This window comes from Ambystoma mexicanum, chromosome 3q (genome assembly GCF_040938575.1).
Source record: "Ambystoma mexicanum isolate Mex_15411 chromosome 3q, UKY_AmexF1_1, whole genome shotgun sequence".
Taxonomy (NCBI): domain Eukaryota; kingdom Metazoa; phylum Chordata; class Amphibia; order Caudata; family Ambystomatidae; genus Ambystoma; species Ambystoma mexicanum.
This window is the reverse complement of record NC_090926.1, coordinates 267,739,211-267,760,913: the sequence shown is the minus strand read 5'-3', so window position 1 is coordinate 267,760,913 and position 21,703 is coordinate 267,739,211. Positions and strand designations below refer to the sequence as shown.

Genomic DNA, 21,703 nt, shown 5'->3' with positions numbered 1-21,703 from the left:
CCCAATGTACCTGGAATAGCACAGTTCCTTGAGGAGGCGTCTATGGATCCTTCTTGAGTGACTTCCTTTAAAGTAGGAGCCACGGACCGTTGATGGGCCTCGAAGAAAGTGAACTTGGTGTCAATGATCCTCGATGAAAATTTCAGTGGCATTGAGGCAGCAGCTTCGGTCCTGGCGGTGCTCGTCGATGACAAGTCAAAGACGTCCTACAAGGTAGAGGCATGTAGGGCACCTTGATGTCAATAGTTCAGGACAGCAAAGAGTTTGTGAAGAACTGTGGCCCAGCAAGTGCGTTGAGTCGTCCGGCATCTCTACGTTCTTTGTGTGGCGGGAAACCCACCGGTGGATGCTCCTCGTCTCTAGTGGGATAAGGCAGTCGGCGATGTGGACGGGCGCGTCTGGGAATCAAATGTCTTAATCAATGGAGCGTTGCGCCTTCCGGTCGTCGATGGCACGGCGTCAAGCAGTCCCCGCTTCTGGGCAACTAACTTCGACGGGCCTCCAGCGGTCATAGAAAACATGCAAACCCTGGTTGACAACAGTAGATGGAATGTCTGGTGCTTCTCCTTGTTCTCCTCAGCGGTCTCCGTCTCTGGTCAGTAGCCTGTCGAGGGTCTGACTTCCAGGGAGCTTCGGCGAAGGTTAGCAGTGCACGATGGTTCCTAGTAGCTCAGGTGCCTAACCAGGTCCTCTCTGGATCAGTTCTTGAAGACACAACAACTTTCAGATCGACGAAGTAGAGCAGCAGTAATACTTCTCTTCCAGCAGGGCTTCAAGGTTAAGCTTCAGTTTCAATGTCAGTTTCAACTCCAGCTTCTGAATGAATTCTAGCAGTGAGAGGTCCCCAGATATACTGTTGATCTCCCATTAATTCTGCTGGGTCACACTCAAGCAACCAATCACTCAGAAGGGCATTCGGGCAGTCAGTCAGCCAATCAGGTGCACGGTGCATTCAGGCCATTCTTCTCCATCCATACACCCACAACACAGAATGTGGATTCGGACAAGTACCACACCATTCAACACTACACACTGCATTCATACCAATTTCAGGCAGGGCTGTCTCGGTCATTGTGTCAACCACCAGATACTAAACATCCACAACACAGAATGCGTATTCGTCACACACTCCATTCACCGAGGTCCCACCCACAGGCGTACCCACAACATACGGTCGTTGTCAAGGCTCCAGCCAGCCTGGTCGGCACTTCCCCACACTACCATATATGGAACTTCCACCCAATAGCCAGTCAGGGGGAAGGGATAGAGTCAAGGCTTTCCGGGACTTTGGGAAAACCAAGGTAACAGTCGGGGGAAGGCAAGAGGCCAGTGGGGCCATCTTGTTTTCATCAGGAATCTACTGATTCCAATGACAAGGGCATGGGCATCCCAAACTAGAGGACGCTCAGGGCACCTGTCAATTCAGCACAGAGCTGCCACCAGCCCGAAACCTGCTCTGTGGGCCGCACACAGGTGCCCAAAAAAATACACTAGGGGCACAGGGTTGTACCTCCACCCATGGGTGCCATAAGGGTATCCCATGGGTCTGTACACCAAACTAAAAGAAAGAGCTGCACCACCAGGAGTCCCACATGAACATGGAAAACACGACAGAACACACAATAAAAAACAGTAAAGTACAAGGATACAGAGGCCCTGTCCCTCCGATGCATTTCCAGCATCACACCTTCGCTCACAGTGGTGTGCCCAAAGATGGCCACAGCAGTGGCACAAGAAAGGTAGGACAAAGAACATCATGGTTTTGGAAATGTTTGCCATTGTGGTGGCACTTATGTTGTGGCCCAAGGGATTGGGTGACAAGAGAGTACGGTTTTGGTCTGAGCAAGCAATTAATTTGCAGTCTGCGTCATGCCCGGTGGTACTTAGCTTGCTCAGGAAATTGGTGGAGGTGTGCCTTTTTAGTAATATTGAGTTTAGGGCCCAGCACGTGCCAGGCACTGTAAATATTGCTGCTGACGCTCTTTCTCGATTTCAGTGGACCAAGTTTTGGAAGGCCCAACCGGCGGCCAGGGTGGAGGGAGCGCAGTTTCAGAAGAGTTGGTGGCAGCTAGTAGTGTGGACAGGGCGCTCTGTGAGTTAGGTGAGCGTTCACTCACACCGGACGTCAGGTTTAGATACCAGCAAAACTATGGTAAGTTCTTGAGTGTAAGTGTGGCATTAAACTTTGTGGAGTGCACTGCAGAAGAACAGGTGCGCGCATTTGTGGCATGGGTGCACAGGGAAGGTAAACCTAAAAGCTGGGCTGCATGTCACCTGGCGGCGGTAGCTTTCCATTACAAATTGGGAGGCCAAGCAGACCCCACTAAAGGATTCCTGGTGCGCACTGCCCTGAAGGGCTGGGCCTGGTCTGAGCCTATCAAGAAAAATGGTTGCAAGCCCATTGATTTTGATTCAATGATAAGGTTACTGTCCGCTTTGGCGGGCGTATGTTTTGATTCATATGAATTGTCACTATTCAGGCTTGCATTTGCATGGGCTTTCTTTGGGGCGTTCAGGATTAGTGAGTTGGTCTCAGCATCTAGGAAGGACACATCGGGTAGGGCCATCACCTTGGGCGATGTTCTCTTGTTGAACAAAGGCACAGGCGAGGGGGTACAGATCAGATTGAGGAAATCCAAAACTGACCAGCAAGGCAAGTGCTTTAATATGGTAATACATGGGTCCCCTCTCAAGGACAGCTGCCCGGTCCACCTTCTCAAGCTCTTTCTAGAGAACCGTGGCCGGGAGGACAGCCCCCTGTTAGTTCATGCTGACGCTTCACCCCTCTCATTGTTTCAATTCAGGAAGGTGCTGTCCATGTCCTTAGGGGTCATGGGCATCCATGGGGAGGGTTGCTCCACCCACAGCTTCAGGATAGGGGCGGCCACCACAGCCTTCCAGCAGGGCATGTCCACCCAGGCTATAATGAAGGTTGGCAGATGGGAATCCGGCTGCTACAGGCTTTATGGATGCCCGCATACGGGCCCCCCACCCACAGATTGTTAAACGGTTGTAACTCCCACCCCCCACCTCCCGGTGTCCAAGGAGTCATGGTTGAGAAAGGGAATGGGGCATGATGAAGTAGAGGGGCTGCATTGATAACACTTTGTTTATTCCAACAGATGATGCAGTAAGGATGCTCGGGCATTCATTCATAACACGAGCAGAGAAGAAGGTCCTACAATGGACAGTTGGCCCCAACCTAGGATTTAGGGGGACCAAGGTAGTATGGCTTGGTACACCAGGGATGAGGTGGCACTCCTTGCTACCCGCCATCCATTGGAAACTAAGGTGGAGGCAGGCACCAAGAATTATGGTCATTCATTTGGGCGTTAGTGACTTGGCCAAGTTGGGTCGGGGTTTCTTGTTGGCCCAGATACAGGTGGCACTGCACATAGCAGCCCAGGAGTTACTGGGCACTGACATTTTTTGGCCAGAAGTTGTACCAAGACAGCTCTGATGTGACGCCATTTCCCCGGCCGGGATGGATAAGTCCAGGAGGCATCTTAACAGGAGTGTGGAGAAATTCACAAAAGCAGAAGGATTGGGCTATGTGGGACACTGCTCCTTAAATCCTTTGCCTTCACATTTTGCTACGGACAGTGTTCATCTGTCGGACAAGGGTATAGATGTTTTCTTGACGGCAATACAAGTAGCACTAAGCAGGGCTGGCTGCACATAAGTGTTATGGTGAGTATGTCCTAGTTGTGTGGGGGCATTGGGGCCAGCCTAAGCCAACCCCAAAGCATGGCGGAGTGTCCGGCGGTCCCAGCCAGCCAGTGAGGGATTTTCATGCTGCGGCTTCAGCTGTTAGTGGTTCAGGATTGGCCGGGCTCAAGCTAAATCCAGCGACGGGTCCTGGCTCACCTTCCATGGCTTTAGGCTAACAACAACTCTTGTCAGTGTCCCGAAAAGTGTCTGGCTGGTAGTACAACTAGAGGCGGAGTCCACTTGTGCCTCTGGCAAACAGGGATGACACGGTTCACCCTTTTGTAATTTGATAGTATGTGGCTGGGACCGTCCCATTTTTTATGTTTGCTCCTAATAAACTGTGACCTTGTTTCTTCGAAAAAACCTTACAAAGTTGTATGTGGTTGCTTATTGCTTGATTTGATTATAACACACTGGCCACAAGAGGTGTGGGTTGGCCAATGGGGGAATCTCCCCGCTATGTTAGCTTAACTGACCTTTGCTGAGAGAGTAAACACTTCGAGTTTCCTTTATAATTTGGGATTGATTTTGTTTTCTCAATGTTATGATCAATTAGCTATGGTTCATTGTTGCCATCCCTCAGTGCGCATGTGCTGTTGCCTGCCTCAAGCTGGACTGCTCTGGGGAGTTATCACAGGAGCCGCGCTGCTTTATCCCAACAGTGAGTTCATGAAGCCGTTATGTCCGGAACATTAAGCATGCTTTGTGTGCGCAGAATTGCAGCAAGAAAAGCCCAAAGAGAGAATCCTGTCTCTCAGTGTCTGTTTCCGATCCCAATAATAGAAACATTTCAGTGGAACGAGGCTACGCTTATAAAACCTCTCAGTCGCCATTTTGATGTAAACTAATGTAACATGGCATTTGTATAGCGCCTTTTCCTATTGGTATGGGCTCAAAGCACTGTAGGTGAATGCCCTCGAGTGGACCGAAGTCTGTGGTATGGGAGATTTGTCAGAGGAGTTTAGAATGCACGTGTGCATTTGAGCTGATACGAAGGTTGGGAGGGGTGGCTAAGTCCCTGCTAGCGACCCATGTCGAGCTGGTTTGTGGATGGGTGCTGTGAGGTTTTCAGGAGATTATGCGAGTCCAGGAGACTGTTTATGTGTCCAGCCAGACCACATTTCTGTTGTGGGACTCAGTTGCATTCTAATGGCAGGTGTTGTGCTATGTGTATTCAAGTGGCGAATGATCGCGATGAGTGCGGGAGTGTGGCTGTGTCTAAAGCTATCTTCCACCAAAATGGGGCATGCTGCGTACCTGCAAATCCTGGGTGATTTCTTGTTTCGTTGCGGTTGCGCAGGTCCTCTCCTGTGGTCTGGGGGAGTCCTTTCTCTGCGTCGCTCAGTACATTTTTTTGAGGGATTAATTGATGCCCCAGCCTATCTGACAGGGTCTTAAATTTAACCTTGCGGGTGTAATCGGTTTGTCTGGACTCGGCTACATAATTGCACGTTTTACCACAGGCATGTATCGTTGTGGTTTCACTAGGTTTTCAAGCACAGACCAGACAGGGTGATATACTGCAACATGTGTTCATTATATTTGTTTCTTGCATTTGGTGCATGTTGTTAGTTAGGCATGATTGACGTGTGGGTTATGTCTGGGTAGAGTTGTGCATGGAAATATGATTCTCATTGGATGATGCTTTCTTCTGTTTAACTGGATATCTGTTTCTCCCTGTTTGTATTATTTTACATTTATTCCACATACTTAGTAATACTTTCTATATATTGCATTTGGCCTTTGATTGTGCTAATTGTACGCACAGGACCTCCTTGTAGTGTTCCTGTTGTTTGATCCCCATTGGTCGTAGGCGTTTCAGATTAGATTGGGCTAACCTCTTGTTTGTGTTGTTCTTAATTCAGCATCTGGCAGCTGGTGTTCCCAAGTGGAAGGCAGCATCGCAACCCACTCTCTTTGGGCTCCTCAGGAGGCAGTATGAAAATAGTTGCCCAGGTCTGACGTAGCTGAGTTCTGTTGAACAAAACTGAGATGGGGACCGGTGGGTGAAATGGGAATGTGTAACAGGCACAGATCCACTTTGGCCTCCTATGTGACATTTAACGCCTGCCTGCCACGTTTTGCAGTTCCATGCGTGACACCTTTAGCCAATCCTGAGTTTTTGCTTCTAATTGCATGCTGGAACTCGTAGTTTTATTTTCCCATTTTAAGGTTGGGCTTACATGACCCAGCATGCAGTGCAAAAAAGAAAACATGACTGGCTCGATGGGTCCTGCATGGTACTGGGAAACTTGACAACTATGTCCCTGTCCAGCAGTGGCCCTAGCGCGTCCCGGTGGGCTCCCCGTCCCTCCTAGGAGGGAAAAGCTCTATTGCAGGCGCATATAAGGGATTGTCAGGACCACACAACACAGGAGGTTTCTTGGGGAGGCAGGCAGAAGAGGTGCTTGAGTCTGTGAATGGCGGCCTCAAAGTGCTGGTCGCAAATCACAGCAAGAGCTTGGCATTGACACAACCCCTTTGACGCTAGACAAGTGTTGCTTCTGCATGCATGGCTTAGTTGAACAGTCTGCAGAAATCCTTTGTGTTGCGCACCCTTGTGTTACCCTACGTGTTTTATCTTTATTTTGTGTAACTTTGAGTGAAAAACTAAACACAGAGTGCTCTGTTCACATTGTTTTGTTTCTAGACAGAATGATATCCGTCTATTTTAATAAAGGAAACCCCAGGTTGGGGAATATGGTGTGTCATGGGGGGGGGGGGGCTGCTGACTTACGGTCACCACATTTCTGTCAGAGAGACCCACGGGAATGGCAAATCGTCTGGAAACTATGATTTGTCTAAAATGTGTTTATTGTTTTAGGCACCCAGCTAAGCTCGAGGATAGTGTGAATTATGCGTTTGTACTTTCCTTACACAAGCCAAGTGACAAAAAAAGGCCTCTTTAGGTCAGCGCTGAATGCATTGCCCCCCAACCAGCTCCTGGAAGTAAAGAAAAAAGCCCTGGGAGAAAGGTGCTACCAAGTGCCAGTGATACAGCCCAGCTTGGCAGAATCTAGTTTTACTGATGCAACTGGAAAGTCTGTTTGCCCCAACAGCACGGCTTGCCCTGTCATTTGGGTAATGTATGAACTGTCAAATAATGGTTTAATGGTCACATCATAATAGTTTTTTTCACATCTAATCAGGTCTGCCCCTTAGAACACTAACAACTGGATAGAGTAGGGACATGCTTAGCAAGTCCCCGACAGAGGGTAGACAGAGAGGGCAACCCAAGACAGAACCTAGACAGTAGGGGTTCAATGAGCGCTATCTACTAAGCACTGGTCAGGGGCACCTGGGATATGGAGGGGGTGTGTTACAAGACCAGAGAGAGACAGAGGGCTGTAGGGCCCATTGAAGAACCAATAATAACCCTTGAACCGCCTGTGAGGCTTGAAGTGTTTCTTGTGCCATCTGTGACAATACATTCGTAAATTTCCCGGGCGTACAAGCCATCCCCCACAAACCTACAGTCAATAACAAGCAGTACAGAATTCCAAGTCTGCGGAAGTATGTTCTGCAGATAAAGAACTGCATCAGAACCTAGTGCTCAATTTGAGGCCGGCAAAAACCTCCAAGGAGAGATTGCCATGTCAAGCCAAGTAAGCCAAATCCTTTTCACCCACAAGCAGCACCTTCTCCCATTCAAAGCATTCCCCTCTCTGAAAAGGGTTCGAACATCACAATCTGGCACACTTGATCCACAGCTGTGGAACGCTCTTAGGACTTCTAGGACCATTGCCCATTGAAGGCTGTTGTGCCAAGAGAAACCCCACACATTGAAAACAAACAAGTGCCTTTGCCATTGTAGAGCTTTTTTTCATTGCCATCAGTCTACACATGCTCAAGTGAACTGAGCATCAGACCTTCTTCTATGTTCAAAAGTATGTTTGTCTAAGAGACTTGAGCACAAACCACAGGTCGGTTTAGTCAACTCGCATCATTATTTGTTCCTTAAATGCAGTCCAACTAAAAAGACCTACTGCGAAGAATAAACTTCTGGGGTGCCGGTTGTCATGGGATGAATATTGGTTTCTAAACCATCAATCAGCCCCACAACTCTAGTACACCAGAAGGGATGCAAACAGATTGGAAACCCAAGTAAATTATAAACCGCCTTTTCTAATTTTGGTAACGTGGACGGAACAGCAGGCTTATATCCCCTAGGTCGTGGACCGTTGGTTAGTTGCAACACAGCGAAAATATAATGATTAACCAATGATAAAAGGGACTGTTCAGTCAAGGTTGACAAAAATATCTACTTTATTATTATCACAACAGACAATTCTAGCATACTACAAAATACAACCCACCCTGTAAAGGAATACAGAGGACAGATAGTTTCAAGAAGGAACGGGGATGCACTCTGGATACTGACAGGAGGGTAGTTGATAAAGTAATTTATCTCAATAGTTCAAGGATACTTGGATACAGCACAAAGGGAGAAATGGGTCGTAAAATGTCACTAAGGGCTTTTGGGGAAGGGCCAGGGGGACAGAACCACAATGTACCTTGTGTTGTATATATTCTTGGTGTTTGACAGCATCGAGTCGCTTTCAGGGCGCTTTGCCGCTCCTCCTACAGAGTTCAACACAGGAAATGGCTGTGAGTATCAGGTGGCAGGCACTTCGGAGAGCGAGGCTGGTCAGACGGCTGCAGGTTGGCCTACACAGCGGCTCTGGGTCAGGAATCGCTGTCTCAGCCCTGTTTGGCGGGTCTGAAGGACTGGTCGAAGCGTCTCAGGCAGCGTGAGAGAATGCAGTGTGACAACAGTCAGTGGTGCAGTGGTTCCAGCCCGAGGGGCTCGACTCCCTCCAATATGGACACTGGTTGATGCTTGTCAGTGCACTCCTCCTAGCTTCTTCACTGGGCTCGTGCCGTCCTTTAAGGCGGATGGCCCAAAGTTGAGGAGAGTGTTGCAGGCAACGGCCTTGTCCTTCTTTCGGTTCAGAGACTCTCTGGAACTTCCCACCCAGGAAGCTTGCTTTCAGAGCCTAGCAGGGCACGCTGCATGGTGGCTGGGTACCGGTTCTGGAGCTGCTAGAGGGTCCTCTGGATTCAGCATCTCCCTCTGCTCCCTGGGAAATGTTTAGGGGAAATGTTTGGGGGAGGGATCTTGCTTCCCTTTTGGAAATCTTGGCCTTCCTTTAGTAGCGGAAGCTGTAAGGCAGACTGTACCTTCAGCCAGGGTCCAAATGAGTTCTTCTTGTTAATCCTTGAGAAGTCTTCAGATCTGCCAAGAGAGGGGCTCTGTCCTCTTTTAAAGCCAAATGGGCTCCAGTCGTTAGTGCAGGCTAAGCCTACTTTAATGAACCAATCATGAGTCACCACCAACAATCTTCTGTTATATCTGAGGTCATAACCAGAGTGCTTTCCAACAGGAAAGGTAAAGGGGTGATCACATGTACTACTAAGTCCCACCCATCTTCCTGTCTGTTGTGGATCAACGGGTCTCCATGGTCCCTGATCAAAGCGCAGCTCTCCCTTGAAGTTATGGCGCGAACAGACTTTCTGTCTCCATCAAATCACATACTTCTTCCCTCTCCTCTGAAAGGGTGTCCCCTGCTGAGGTTGCCTACTGTAAACAGTTGTCCCAGACATGACATTCACTGCCCCTCATAATAAGGGGTGGAAACTGACTTCAGGATGACAGAGATGCATATCAAAAAGGTGTTGGGTTTCCTGTCCCGTTCGTCAACTCTGTGAACAAGCCTCTCGCAGGCCTGTTTCAATTAACTTTCATCAGTATGCGCTGCCACCAGCAGATTGACAATAGACAGGGCGGATCCATGGTTGATTAGGCTAGCCATGGCCGAGGAAGGTGTTGCCCTCCTCCTCTTGAGATGTGTTTATGTACTCCTAGCTGTAGGCTGTGTCCACAAAGAATACACAGGTCTATGGGTTTGTTGTGTGGTGAGCATAGGAAAATATGTGCAGATTAGCCCCACACATTTTCTGAGGTTGATCTCCCATTATTCATTTTCATTGCAAAACTTCAAAAAAGCCCAGGCGAGCCCACACTGGCTGTGCAGATGGTCGAATTCCTGACACCTACAAGGATACTAAAAATAATTCCTGACCTTTAAACCTTTAAACCTCTTATGCGTAGTGCATGAAACTGCTGAGGCTCTGTAACTGCTACAGTATAGGTTTGGCACAGTACAAAAGACTATTAACAAAACATAACATAACATTATTCTAGTCATTTTAAAGTATTTTCTACAGTTTCTATTCCAGATCTTTGTTTTCCCTAGTTAATATCTTTGACCATTTTCTAAATCATTTTGTTTAGACCTTAGACTTCCTATTTCTTAACTGCAAGCTAATTGTGATGATGATTCCTGCACCCACAATACTTCTGTTGATGTTAAATCTTGGATTTGGCCGTCAGTGCCTGTAAGTGAGCCAGGGGTTCTTCAAGGAGACAATCTATATTTTGGGAGGTTCCCAATGCACAGCAGACTGGATCTTTGCCTGCAGAAGCCATACCTTCCCATCATCTAATTGGCTACCAAGGTAGATTACGGCCCCAGGCCCAAATTGAAGCTTACTGGTCTTAAATTTCAGATTGACTCTTAAAAGCACCTAACTCGCTTTTGTGAACCAGCACCATGTGAAACTTTCAAATAGCTTTAAGGAACATTATATGTTTAAGTATACCACAATTAATTATTTCTTGACATCCAAGACCTGCTTGACTAACCTCTGAAAGGTAGCAGGGGTAATCTTTAACCTTTCTGGTTTTATTTTTGTATGTCTTTTGTTGATGTTGGTGTTATGTCTAATCACAAGTTAAACTTTAACATTGGTATTCCAACATTTATAGACTTCAACTTTTTATAGATAGTAACTTAAAAATACATTTTAACTTTCCCCTTGGCTCTGTGCATACAACTCTTTTGGAGTATGGTTTTCTTGGTAAGTGCAGATTCTTTGAGAATGTTTTGAGTATATGTGGTTCATAGAGCATCCCGTGGATGAAGTTGCACTTTTGATGATGTATTAATATAGTACTGGTTAACGTTGTGACGTCGGCCTCCTTGAAAGCATTGCCTTGTCTGTGTGCTTCTGTCTGCACCTCCACCAATCTCTCCCTACCCCCTGAACTTACCTTTCTGAATGCTACAAGACTGTGCGTGTGCGTTATTTTTCTCCCCTAGGAATTGTGCACAAAGGGACCGCGGTTCACCATTGGTGCCTTAAAAATCAATTCTAAATAAATAAGATGGTTGAGGGTTGCCGTTTAGATACTGTAGTCTTTGTGATTGGGCGATTGTACGGATTGTTCTAGAAGGAGACTTAGGTGAAAGTGAAAGGGGCATAATGTGACCCATCAGTGTTACATGACTAGGGTGCTTAACATTGGTGGGTTATTACTTTTAATACTTTGACAAATGCACACATGGCAATTTTGTGCGTGGACGTCAGAGCACCTAGTTTATTTGTTCGTTTTCTGTTTTTTATAGTCACATACTTTAAAACATTGTGCTTTTCAGTTACTATTTGTTAATAAGTTGTGTTTGTCAAAATAGATACGTTGTCACAAAGCCAAGTGGCCCCCAGAAATTTCTATGCTACTCATGAATTCATTTCAGAGAGTTTATTCTGAAGTTCATGCAGGATTGGGCAACTTCAAAAGGTTCAGAATAGCAAGTATCTTGTTGAATGTAAAGAGTTTTCTCAAAGCCTCTCACGGTCTCTTCCCAGGATCACTGGTAGGACCTAAATCTAAGTCTGCAGGTGCGGAAATAAGGGTGCCAATAGCAACGTACCATCACCCTTTCCGGACCGCCAAACTACAACTATACCTGCAGGGGCCGTTGCTCCCGGCAGGGCTGACCTGTCAGCGGCATCGGCTCCTGCAGGCATGGTTTTCACGGAAGCACTGGCAACGTTAGCAACGGTGCCGGTGCTTCTGTGTCCCCATCCCGGAATGGGGACTTACACTTTCCGCCGCCTGATATCACGGGACTGTCCCGGTGGCACCGGGATATCAGTCGGCGGAACAGTGTCACGAGTTCTGCGGCAACCCACCGGTAGCACCGGCAGGTTACTGCCGAACTCGTAATGAGGCCAATAGTCTCTTAGGCAAGGTGCTACATGGAATACTGTCCTGGTGGGTAAGCAGCTTTCCCCGGTTTGGCCGCTGGATGGAGAGTGTCTCCAAGATGTCTTAGGTACTCTTGCGATAGTGCAATAGTCTTCTGGAGCAGGTTTCACAATGTCCCCAGAGGAGAGGCAGACAGGCCCCCGAGGGTGTCTTGGTATCTTCAAAGGTTCTGGTTCTCCTGCCCCACTTATGGTATTAAACCTACAGCCACCCAGCCCTGTCTGGCTTTCCTCTCCGCTGACTTGCTGCTCATTAGAGCCTCAGGTCCTGGCACAAGACCTTGTCTCTTCCCCATGAGCTGGCTGTCGTCTAACCTCGTCAACCCTCTGACATGTGCTTCTTCCTCCCCCCACACGTCCCAGGGAGCAAGTATGCATGTGTTGTCTTGCTCACTGTCTGTGCCCCTGAGGAACGTAGCACCGTCCTCCTCTCTCATCTTCTGTATATCCTCTCCTCCTCCAACTGCCTCTCATTTCTCTGTCTTCCCTCTCTGATTGGTTATCACTCCATCCCAGCTGCTTTACTCGTTTGCTCTTTCACTCTCTCTCTATTTCTATCCCCTCCTTCTCCATCTCCCCTACACTTCTTGGACTTTCAACGTTCCCTGTTCAAACTCCTCCTGCTTTCCCAACTCATCCTGCTTCCCCAACTCCTCCTGCTTCCCCAACTCCTTTTGCTTCCCCAACTCCTTTTGCTTCCCCAATTCCTATTGCTTCCCCAACTCCTCCTGCACCACCAACCCCCCCTGCACCACCAAACTCCTGCACCACCAAACTCCTGCACCTCAAACACTGCCTAACCTCTACTTGCTTCTTCGCTGCTATTTTGAACGTGAGGATTTGTATAGTGGTTTCTTGACTCGCCCTGGACCAGGCTTGAATGTGGACTTGCACCTGGGTGCAACCAGTATTTGTACTCAGGGATTGCTTAGGCTCCATGGAGCTCCCGTATTGAGGTGTATTTTGTCTTGTGTAATGGACTATTGCTCCAACCTGACCGAGCCCTTAAAGGTCCAGTCTGCAATCCTGAATCCTAGATGCACATACCGGCAGGCTCTCGCTGCCAATGAAGATGGCCACTAGGACCTGTGTCTTCTCTGCGGTCTGTGGTCTCCTCCAGTGGCAGCAGCGAGTGAGCCATGCTGTATCAGGGTGACTTCGGATGGGACATGCATGTGCATGAGACACTGCAGGTCTGGCCTGGCAGGGCCTGCAGACTCAAGTTTCATATTCTGTATCTTTCTCAAGGAGGCACCAGCTTTATGGGGGTAGGGATCCTGCATGCCTCTTGAAGTCGGGGGTGGGGCCCAACCCTCCAAGTCACCCCCCACACACCTTAGCAGGGAACATTGACGCAATGTTCCTTCGCTTCCACCTTTGCCCCTCTTCTTTGCCCTGCTGATCTGTCTTCTCTCTTGGCACTGTGCACCTGGCCACCCTCTGTCCTTCGGGCCCAGGTACCTGCTCACTCTGAACTGCCTCTGCGCCACCCCTGCGCTGGGGCCTGTATCTGTACCAATACAGTCCCCCTCCCACTTTTCTTATGCACTTATCAGATATATCCTATCTGCTTAACCTAGCACTCGCCACTTGCTGGCTGCACTACCACGGTTTATCACCTTTATTTTATTTATTTATTTATTTTACTTATTTATGTATTCTTTTCTCTCCTCTGTTCCTCACTTTCCACCTCTCGCCCCTTCCATGCACTTTCCCCCTTTTCCCTTTCCCATGCACTTGCGCGTTCTCAATGTCACTGGGCCTAAAAACATTGTTGTTTTTGTTTCTCCCTTGTTCCCCTTCCTTTGCCTGGTCGCGCTCTGAAACACTTGTGTACGAGCGCGATACAAATAAAGTATCATATCATATCATAATGTGTGATCATTTGTATTGTGCTTGGTTTTCAATTTTTTTTTTTTAGGTTGGACTAAAAGTTTAGTATCAAGCTTTGGAATTAATTTGAAAATGTGAAAATAGATGTAGGTTTTTGGCAGGTGAATAGGATGCAGTGGCATGAAGACATTTTTGAAGGTTTTGAAATTGGTCTAGCCAGAGTTGTTTGGGTTTCACGTTGAATAGCTCCAGCTGCAGATTTGTGGTCCTGTCATTGGGATACACGATTCGTTTCCAGTATAGGCCTTTTGAGCAGGCCTCCATTTTATGGGCATGGTGTCCATGTCATAGAGGTTTTCTACCTCATAGTATTGGCCTCCATTTTATGGGCATGGTGTCCATGTCATAGAGGTTGCGATGATTTCAAGAGAGGAGGGTGGAAGATTTCCTAGTATATTATTTTATATGCCATACATATTCTTCTGCATAACTCGCTTATATGTTTGTTTTCAAGATAGTTCCTCATTCGTTAACAATATTTGTAGAAGTGGGCCATTTTAACAATTACACATTGTGTATTTTTGCAGGCACATTTCGACCTCGGATTTTATGTTTGCGTTTTATACAATTGATTTTGTTTACAGTTCATTTCTGTGGTTGTGCCAGAACAGTGTTTGACTTGAGCACAGTAACTGGACTGTGGTGTGAAGCTTTGTTTTCGACAAGTAGAGCAAGATCCAGCCGTGTGAACCGGAATAGTGTGAGTGTCGCCGTTGTTAATTTGGCATGCGTGCAAGTGAGAAGTGTTGATTGTAATATATAACGAATGCCCATATATCGAATCTTTTATCCTGAAAACTTTTATAGTGAACGTTTTGTGGGGTGGGGGGGAGTCCCCCCAAACCCCTCTTTTCCACCCCTAAAAACCCATCCCGACCGGTTCCCAAAAATATTTAACCCTTTACCCCACCCTAAATACATTCACTATAAAGGTTTTCAAGATAAAAGATTCGATATATGGGCATTCAATATAAAGGATTCAATATAAACACTGGAGGTCATTACGAGTTGGGCAGTAAGGGTTAACGGGCACCTTAACCCTTAGAGCCCTATTCCGAGGTCTCTTAGCGGGTCCCAGCAGGAACGGCTGGTCTGACCAGCCGTTCTCTGCAGGTCCCATTAAGGGACCTTGAAGCTAATAACGGGCCCGCAAATGGGAATGGGGAGGGTCAACTGAATGGGGACTTACCGGGTCCACATAGGTCGGAATGTCCTGGTAAGTCCCCATTCAGCCAGACCCGACCCGGGTTTGGAGGCAGCCAATGGCGCTAATAGCGCCATGGCTGCCTCCAAACTCGTAATGACCCCCACTGTCTACCGATGTTGGTATCTTTACTTCATCTTGTATCATTGTACGTTTTGGCATTGTGTATTACCAGCAGATATACTTTTTTCCATAGTCCTTGCACAGATGAGATCATGATCTGGGGCTAACCAGATGGTTGTATGGATGTGCGACACTGCTTTCCATTGTTTGTAACCTTTGTTTTTTAGGTGCAGTGTCCCGTGTCAACTTCCTTTTGAATGCTTACATTTTTTTTTTTTTTTTTTTTTTTTTTTTTTTTTTTTTTCAAGGTAAAACGTACTGGCTTTATTAGCAATGACATTTCTTTTTTTTTTTTTTTTTTTTATTTGTTTATTTATAAAGTTTACACATAAATAATCAAACAATCAGAGCAATCAGAACAAAAATACTCAGCCAGAATACACAGAATAAATGAATATTATATATACATAACTTGCAATAAATCAGTAAATACTCAGAAAGTCATCCCACACCTTTCCGTACAACCTCAACTTCCCTTGCCGCTTGTAAACCACCCTTTCCATGGATGCAAGGGCAGACATCCCCTCAACCCAATCATCAAGAGAAGGTGCCTTCCGTGACTTCCAGCCCCTGAGGACCAACTTTTTGCCCATACCAGCTCCACGGAGTAAAAATTTTTTCCGTGACATAGATAGATCATCCAGCAATTCACCACCTCCCAAAATCATTGTCATAAAATCCAATTCAACATCCAAATCCAAAACACGCAAACAGGCACCACAAACCTCGTGCCAAAAGCCCCGTACACGCACACATTCCCACAACAGATGTTCCATACTTCCCTGTCCATTCCCACAACACCAGCATTCATCCGAGTCTAACAGCCCTCTCTTAAACATTCGCTCCGGACTCCAAAACACTCTATTGAGGATCTTTATCTGTCTTGACCGCTCCACCAAATCAATTGCACAGAGTTTAACATTCGCACACATATCCAACCACACCTCAGACGAAATCTCACACCCCAACCTCCTTCCCCATTCATCTCTCAAATCAGAATTTTCCTTATAAGCAGACACAATACAATTATATATCCTGCTAGCAATGGAACAACCACCTGGCTCCCTTTCCATAAGATAGAGATTCACCATTGAACTTCCTAGTTCCGTCACATCTCCAATAGATCTTTTCAATTTCCTGTAGTCTTCAGTTCTGAAATTATCAATGTGAAACTTTGCTCGTAACTCACATTCCCCAATCCACCCCCCATCCACCAGAACATCATCAATCCAGAGCACTCCGCCTAGAAACCAATCCGGCCAAAATAGAGACCTGCCCCCAATAGCAATCAATGGATTCAACCAGATGGATGAGTGAATGGTCCTTGAAGCAACCGAGCCTAACAATTCATGAACCTGTCTCCACGTCTCTCTCAGAAAAACCGTCAAAGGTGATTTATTACATGACTTGTTGGTCGCTGTGAGAATTGCCCTTGGAGGGAGCGGACCCAACATACTAGCCTCTGCAATTACCCATTGATCAGGCAAATCTATCAAAAAAGGCACAATAAAATGACTTGAAAAGGCTAAATGATATGCCCTGAAGTTTGGTACCCCTAGACCACCTTTTTCTACTGGCAACTGAAGTTTCCACAATTTAAGCCTAGGCGGCTTATTATCCCACAGGAAAGACTGTAAGAAACCATCAATTTTTTTCCAGTAATGCTGACCAATTTTCATCGGAAGCATACCTAGAACATAATTAATCTTTGGGGCTGCATTCATTTTGATAGCGTTCACCTTGCCCCATAGGGACAAATGAAGTAAAGACCATCTCAAGATGCTCATTTTTAAATCAGTACAAACCTCGTTCATGTTTACCACAACCATCTCATCCACCAGTGGGGTTAGCCATATACCCAGGTACCTTAGTTTCCTTTCACACCATTGAAACCCTATCCCAGTAATCAAGTTCTTGTCACAATATCCTGAAATTGGTAACACCTCAGATTTAGACCAGTTAACCTTAAATCCAGACACTGTATGAAATCTATCCAAAACATTCAGCAAGGCCGGAAGGGACACCGTTAAATTCCGTAACATCAAAAGTAGGTCATCCGCATAAAACCACAACTTTTGGTCAGCACCATGAAAACTCAGACCCTGTATCCCCGCGTCACTCCTTAAGGCAATCGCCAATGGTTCCATGGCCAAAACAAATATCAGGGGGGATAAAGGACATCCCTGTCTCGTACCCCTCCGTAGCACGAAAGTGTCTGACAATTGCCCATTAGTCCTGACAGCGGCAGTCGGGCTAGCATAAAGCAAGGCGATCCAAGAAATAAATTCCTCTCCCAAATTCATGGCACGCAATACTGAAAAAAGATAGTCCCAGTCAACACGATCAAACGCTTTTTCCGCGTCTAAGGAAAGCACCGCAACATCATCATCTATATCCTGTGCATGTGTCATCAACAACAATAAGTTCCTAATATTACTAGATGTCCTCCGGCCATGAACAAAGCCTGACTGGTCAGTGTGCACTAACTTCACAAGAAGAGTCTGCAAACGAAGGGCCAACAGTTTTGCAAGGATCTTATTATCAGTATTAATCAAACTGATCGGGCGGTAATTTGAAGTCAAACAACCATCTTTACCCTTTTTTAAAAAAACCGATATAATGGCCTGACTAGTAGAAGCAGGAAGCAAACCTCCCACCCTGGATTCTACGAACATATCCCGCATAAGTTCTACCACTGAATCAGGTAAGATTTTATAAAATTCAGCAGGCAGACCATCCGGGCCCGGAGACTTGCCCGAATTCAGCTTCCCAATCGCGGTTTTCAAGTCATCCACAGTCAAAGCCTCACCCAGCATTGCATTCTCCAAATCATTCACTCTAGGTATCTCCAATCCATCAAAAAAGGAACCATTCAATCCATTGACATCCAACTCCCGTTGGTAAAGTTTCATATAATATTCCTTGAAAGTCTCATTAATCAATTTCGGGTCACAAGTCACCTGACCATTCTCTCTAATGATAGAAGTGATAGACCGTTCTGACTGCTGTTGTCTCAATCTATAGGCAAGCCAGCGATCACACTTTTCACCATAATCAAAATACGAACATTTCAATCTAAACAACTCCTTTTCAGATCTAGCTTTCAAAGTCTCATTCAGCTTCCTCTGTAGTTCCCTAAGTTTTCTCCTTTTCTCCAGATTCATTGAGTCATTCACCAAATCCATTGAAAGCTGCTTAATATTTTGTTCCAAATCCAAATTTTCCCTCTCTATACATTTCCTCTTGCTACTGGATAAACCCAGGATCAATCCCCGCATCGTACATTTAAATGCCTCCCAGACTGTCCCAACACTAATTCCCTCTGTCCTATTTTCTACAACAAAATGATCAGCCTCTGATCTGATTTTTTCCACTATCTCCTCATCCTGAAGAATTGAGGTGTTCATTCTCCAACAAAATGATCTAGAAGTATCAAAATGCAAACTCATATTCATAAACACAGGTGCATGGTCAGTGACAGCGACACAGCCAATCTCACAGCTTGCCAGATTCAAGGTTGCTGAACCAGCCGTGAGAAACATATCTATGCGAGAATGTGAGCCATGAGAGTTAGAATAAAACGTGTATTCTCTCAAATCAGCATGAAGTAATCTCCAACAGTCTTCTAAGGCAAATTCCGAAACAAGTGAGTTAAAAGAACAAAATGTTGGATCCCGCCTGCAAGCAGTACTGGATCCACTTCGGTCCTTGACATTATCAATAACCAAATTAAAATCTCCCCCCAGAATAACATTCCGGCAAGCAAAATCCTGTAATGTTTGAGCCACTTTTCCAAAGAAAGAACCATCATCCACCGACGGAGCGTAAACATTGCAAAGAATAGTTTGAACTCCCTGAACTTCCACTAAGAGTGCAATCACCCTACCCTCCTTATCAGAACATGAGTTTAAAACCTTAACTGGTGAATTCTTCCGAATCAGAATAGCAACCCCTCTACTCCTGGACGAATAACACGAGACAAAAAGTTCCCCAATCCACCCCTTGCGCAACACGTTGACTTCGTCCATCAATAAATGGGTCTCTTGAAGAAAATAAACATCACTGTGCATATCCTTTAAACAATTAAAAATCATTTGCCTTTTGAGTGGATTATTTAGACCATTTATATTCCATGAGGAAACAGACAACTGGTCACCCCTCCCAGAAGGCATTGCAAGGGAAAAAAGAAGACAACAAAAAACCAAATAAAAAAATCTGTACCTATAAGAATCAAAAACCCTCCCCCACCCCCACCTGCAGAAGTATGAATCCAACGTCAACAAGAACTAACAAACCCCAAGCCACCCCCGATACCCCTCCCAATCACATGGAGATATCCCAACCAGAAAACACCAAAATCAAATAGAGCCCATACAGGCCATAAGCAACCCATAACATAACCTGAATCACTTCAACAGCATCCCAGTCATTGAAGCAACAGGTGAAAAGGATGCAACAAATATATCTAAAACTAAATAAATACACCCATTGGACCACCTATCAAAACATCCCCGACCCGTGAGTCAAAAGATGGAGATGCCCAACCCCTCTTTAAAAAATAAATAAATAAATAAATTTTAAAAAAAATTAAATAAAAATAAAAAAAACACAACAACATATTAAGATAGCAAAGCAATAACAATGTAGCAACATATATTAGGCAAACATGAAGCAAATCCCCATTTCTGTCCAAGTCCAGCTGTAAATCACAAGCAGATTTACTAATAACTTGTTAAACTGCCATTCTGTCGCTTTAGTGCACATTGCGTACCACTAATCATAGTACCTGAATAATGTCATGGACGTAGCTAGTGTGACTACGATACGGAGACTGCGCCTCAGAATCAAAAAACACCCAGTATGAGACCATGAGGAGTTACATCCCACCAAGTTAAAAAGTCAAGATGCCACCGCATTGCCCCATTTCTGCAGTTATATCATATTGTTATGAACTGGGAAAATGAGCTCCTCATGTCTTCTTTCTTCTCCTGACCTGTAACCAATGACAGGCACAAAACAGTGGAGACAGCCTTCTGGAATCTCACTTCCAACATGCTTTTAAAATTGAACCAACACTGCAGTTCACTTCCGCCCCGCTTCCACACACTGGTCTCCCTCAAGAATAAAAATATTCCGAAAATAAAATGCTGTATGTTTTGTCAAGTAACATGCATTTGTCATTTGGATCCAAAAACAGATACCGGAGCAGTGAAGATGACCACTCCGCAACTCCCGGAAAGCAATGTCACAAGGAGCCAGTGTAAAGAATGAAGCAGGACCCCAGCAGCTGCGTGCCCATCCCGACTCCACCACATGCCAGTGCCTGAGTCATTCATATTCCAAACATAGACAATTCGTAGCACATGAAAAAGTCATCTTGCCACTTCAGCTCCAGTCACAGACCTTGAATAATGTCACAAATGCAGCAAATCAGACTTTAAAAATGAATCCACACCCTTTGACCGCCCCGGATTAACCAATGTCAGTATCAGTAGATAGCACTACAGGGCAGCATGTCACAAGGCAGCCAGTAGAAGGAATCATTTAGCAAGTGCCACCACACAAGTGCTATAAAATAAAACATGCATAAAATGGGAAAGCATGCCAAATGTGTTGTCATCAGTTCCACAGTAGTATTATGAGAGCTGCCAGGTCAGGGAGACACATGGGCACAGGGTAGAATGATGGTTACTGTACCACTTGACGTATCCAATAGAGTACGTGTGACCGTGCGTTGGAAAACACCAGCAGTTCACTTTATTTCTAATAAACCAGGGTATGTTATACACACCAGCACAGCACATTCCAAATAGATTGGAAGAGGGTATAGGGCACTGGGTCGCACCCTGTATGTCCAGAGAGTGTTAAAAGTCAGCTGCTCCGTATATACCAGAAGGATCGGGGGCACAACTGCTGCAGCCCTGCGCTCCGTGTTGCGCATACCCCCGTTAATATCCTCCCTCAGACCAAAACAGTACGGGCAGCTGAAATTCACTCGTAGTTCGTCGAGTTTAGGCCCCGCAGCAAGATCGCTACCTCCTACCTACCTCTGACCTTACAGTAAACCACTCCCGGTCTCCATTCCCGGCGTTCGAGCCACCATATATCCATTACACGAGGAGGGAGCGCCACAACACGGAACATCCACACCAGCCGTAATATCGACGTACCACAGAGAAACGCGTCACGTGTCCTCACGTCGGATAACAAGGTCCTTTACTCTCTCCCATCAGAGCGTCGCCGCTAAAGATTCCACAAGCAGTATCACAGCATCGAATGTAGGTGAATTTGAATGTATAACTGTAACTACCATCCGGCGCCATTTTACCACGTTAAATGTTAAAAAAAAAAAAAAAAAAAAAAAGGTATTTAAAAAAAAAGGAAAATACACGTGAGAAAAAGAGGGGAGGCCAAAACAAAAAAAAAAAAAAATGTCAATCAATCAGCAATAGTGCCAGGTGTATCCCGAAGCGCCTCCAGCCAAATTAAAGCTTCTTTTGGATCCTTAGTTATTCTCTCCCCCTCTGGCAGCATCAAGGTCAATGAATTATATTTGTTCAAAAGGAACTTCACCTTCAGGGTTTTTGCCAAATCTTTCACACCCTTAAAGCTCCTCCTAGCCATCATGACTTCTTTAGGGTAGTCTGGAAACACATATAT

General features: G+C 45.9%; 1 protein-coding gene across 1 annotated transcript in view; it reads right to left on the bottom strand.

Annotated features, from left to right (window-relative positions):
• Window positions 1-21,703, bottom strand: part of LOC138582434 (inactive dipeptidyl peptidase 10-like) — a 755,097-nt gene that overhangs the window by 636,114 nt on the left and 97,280 nt on the right. The window lies entirely within an intron of this gene.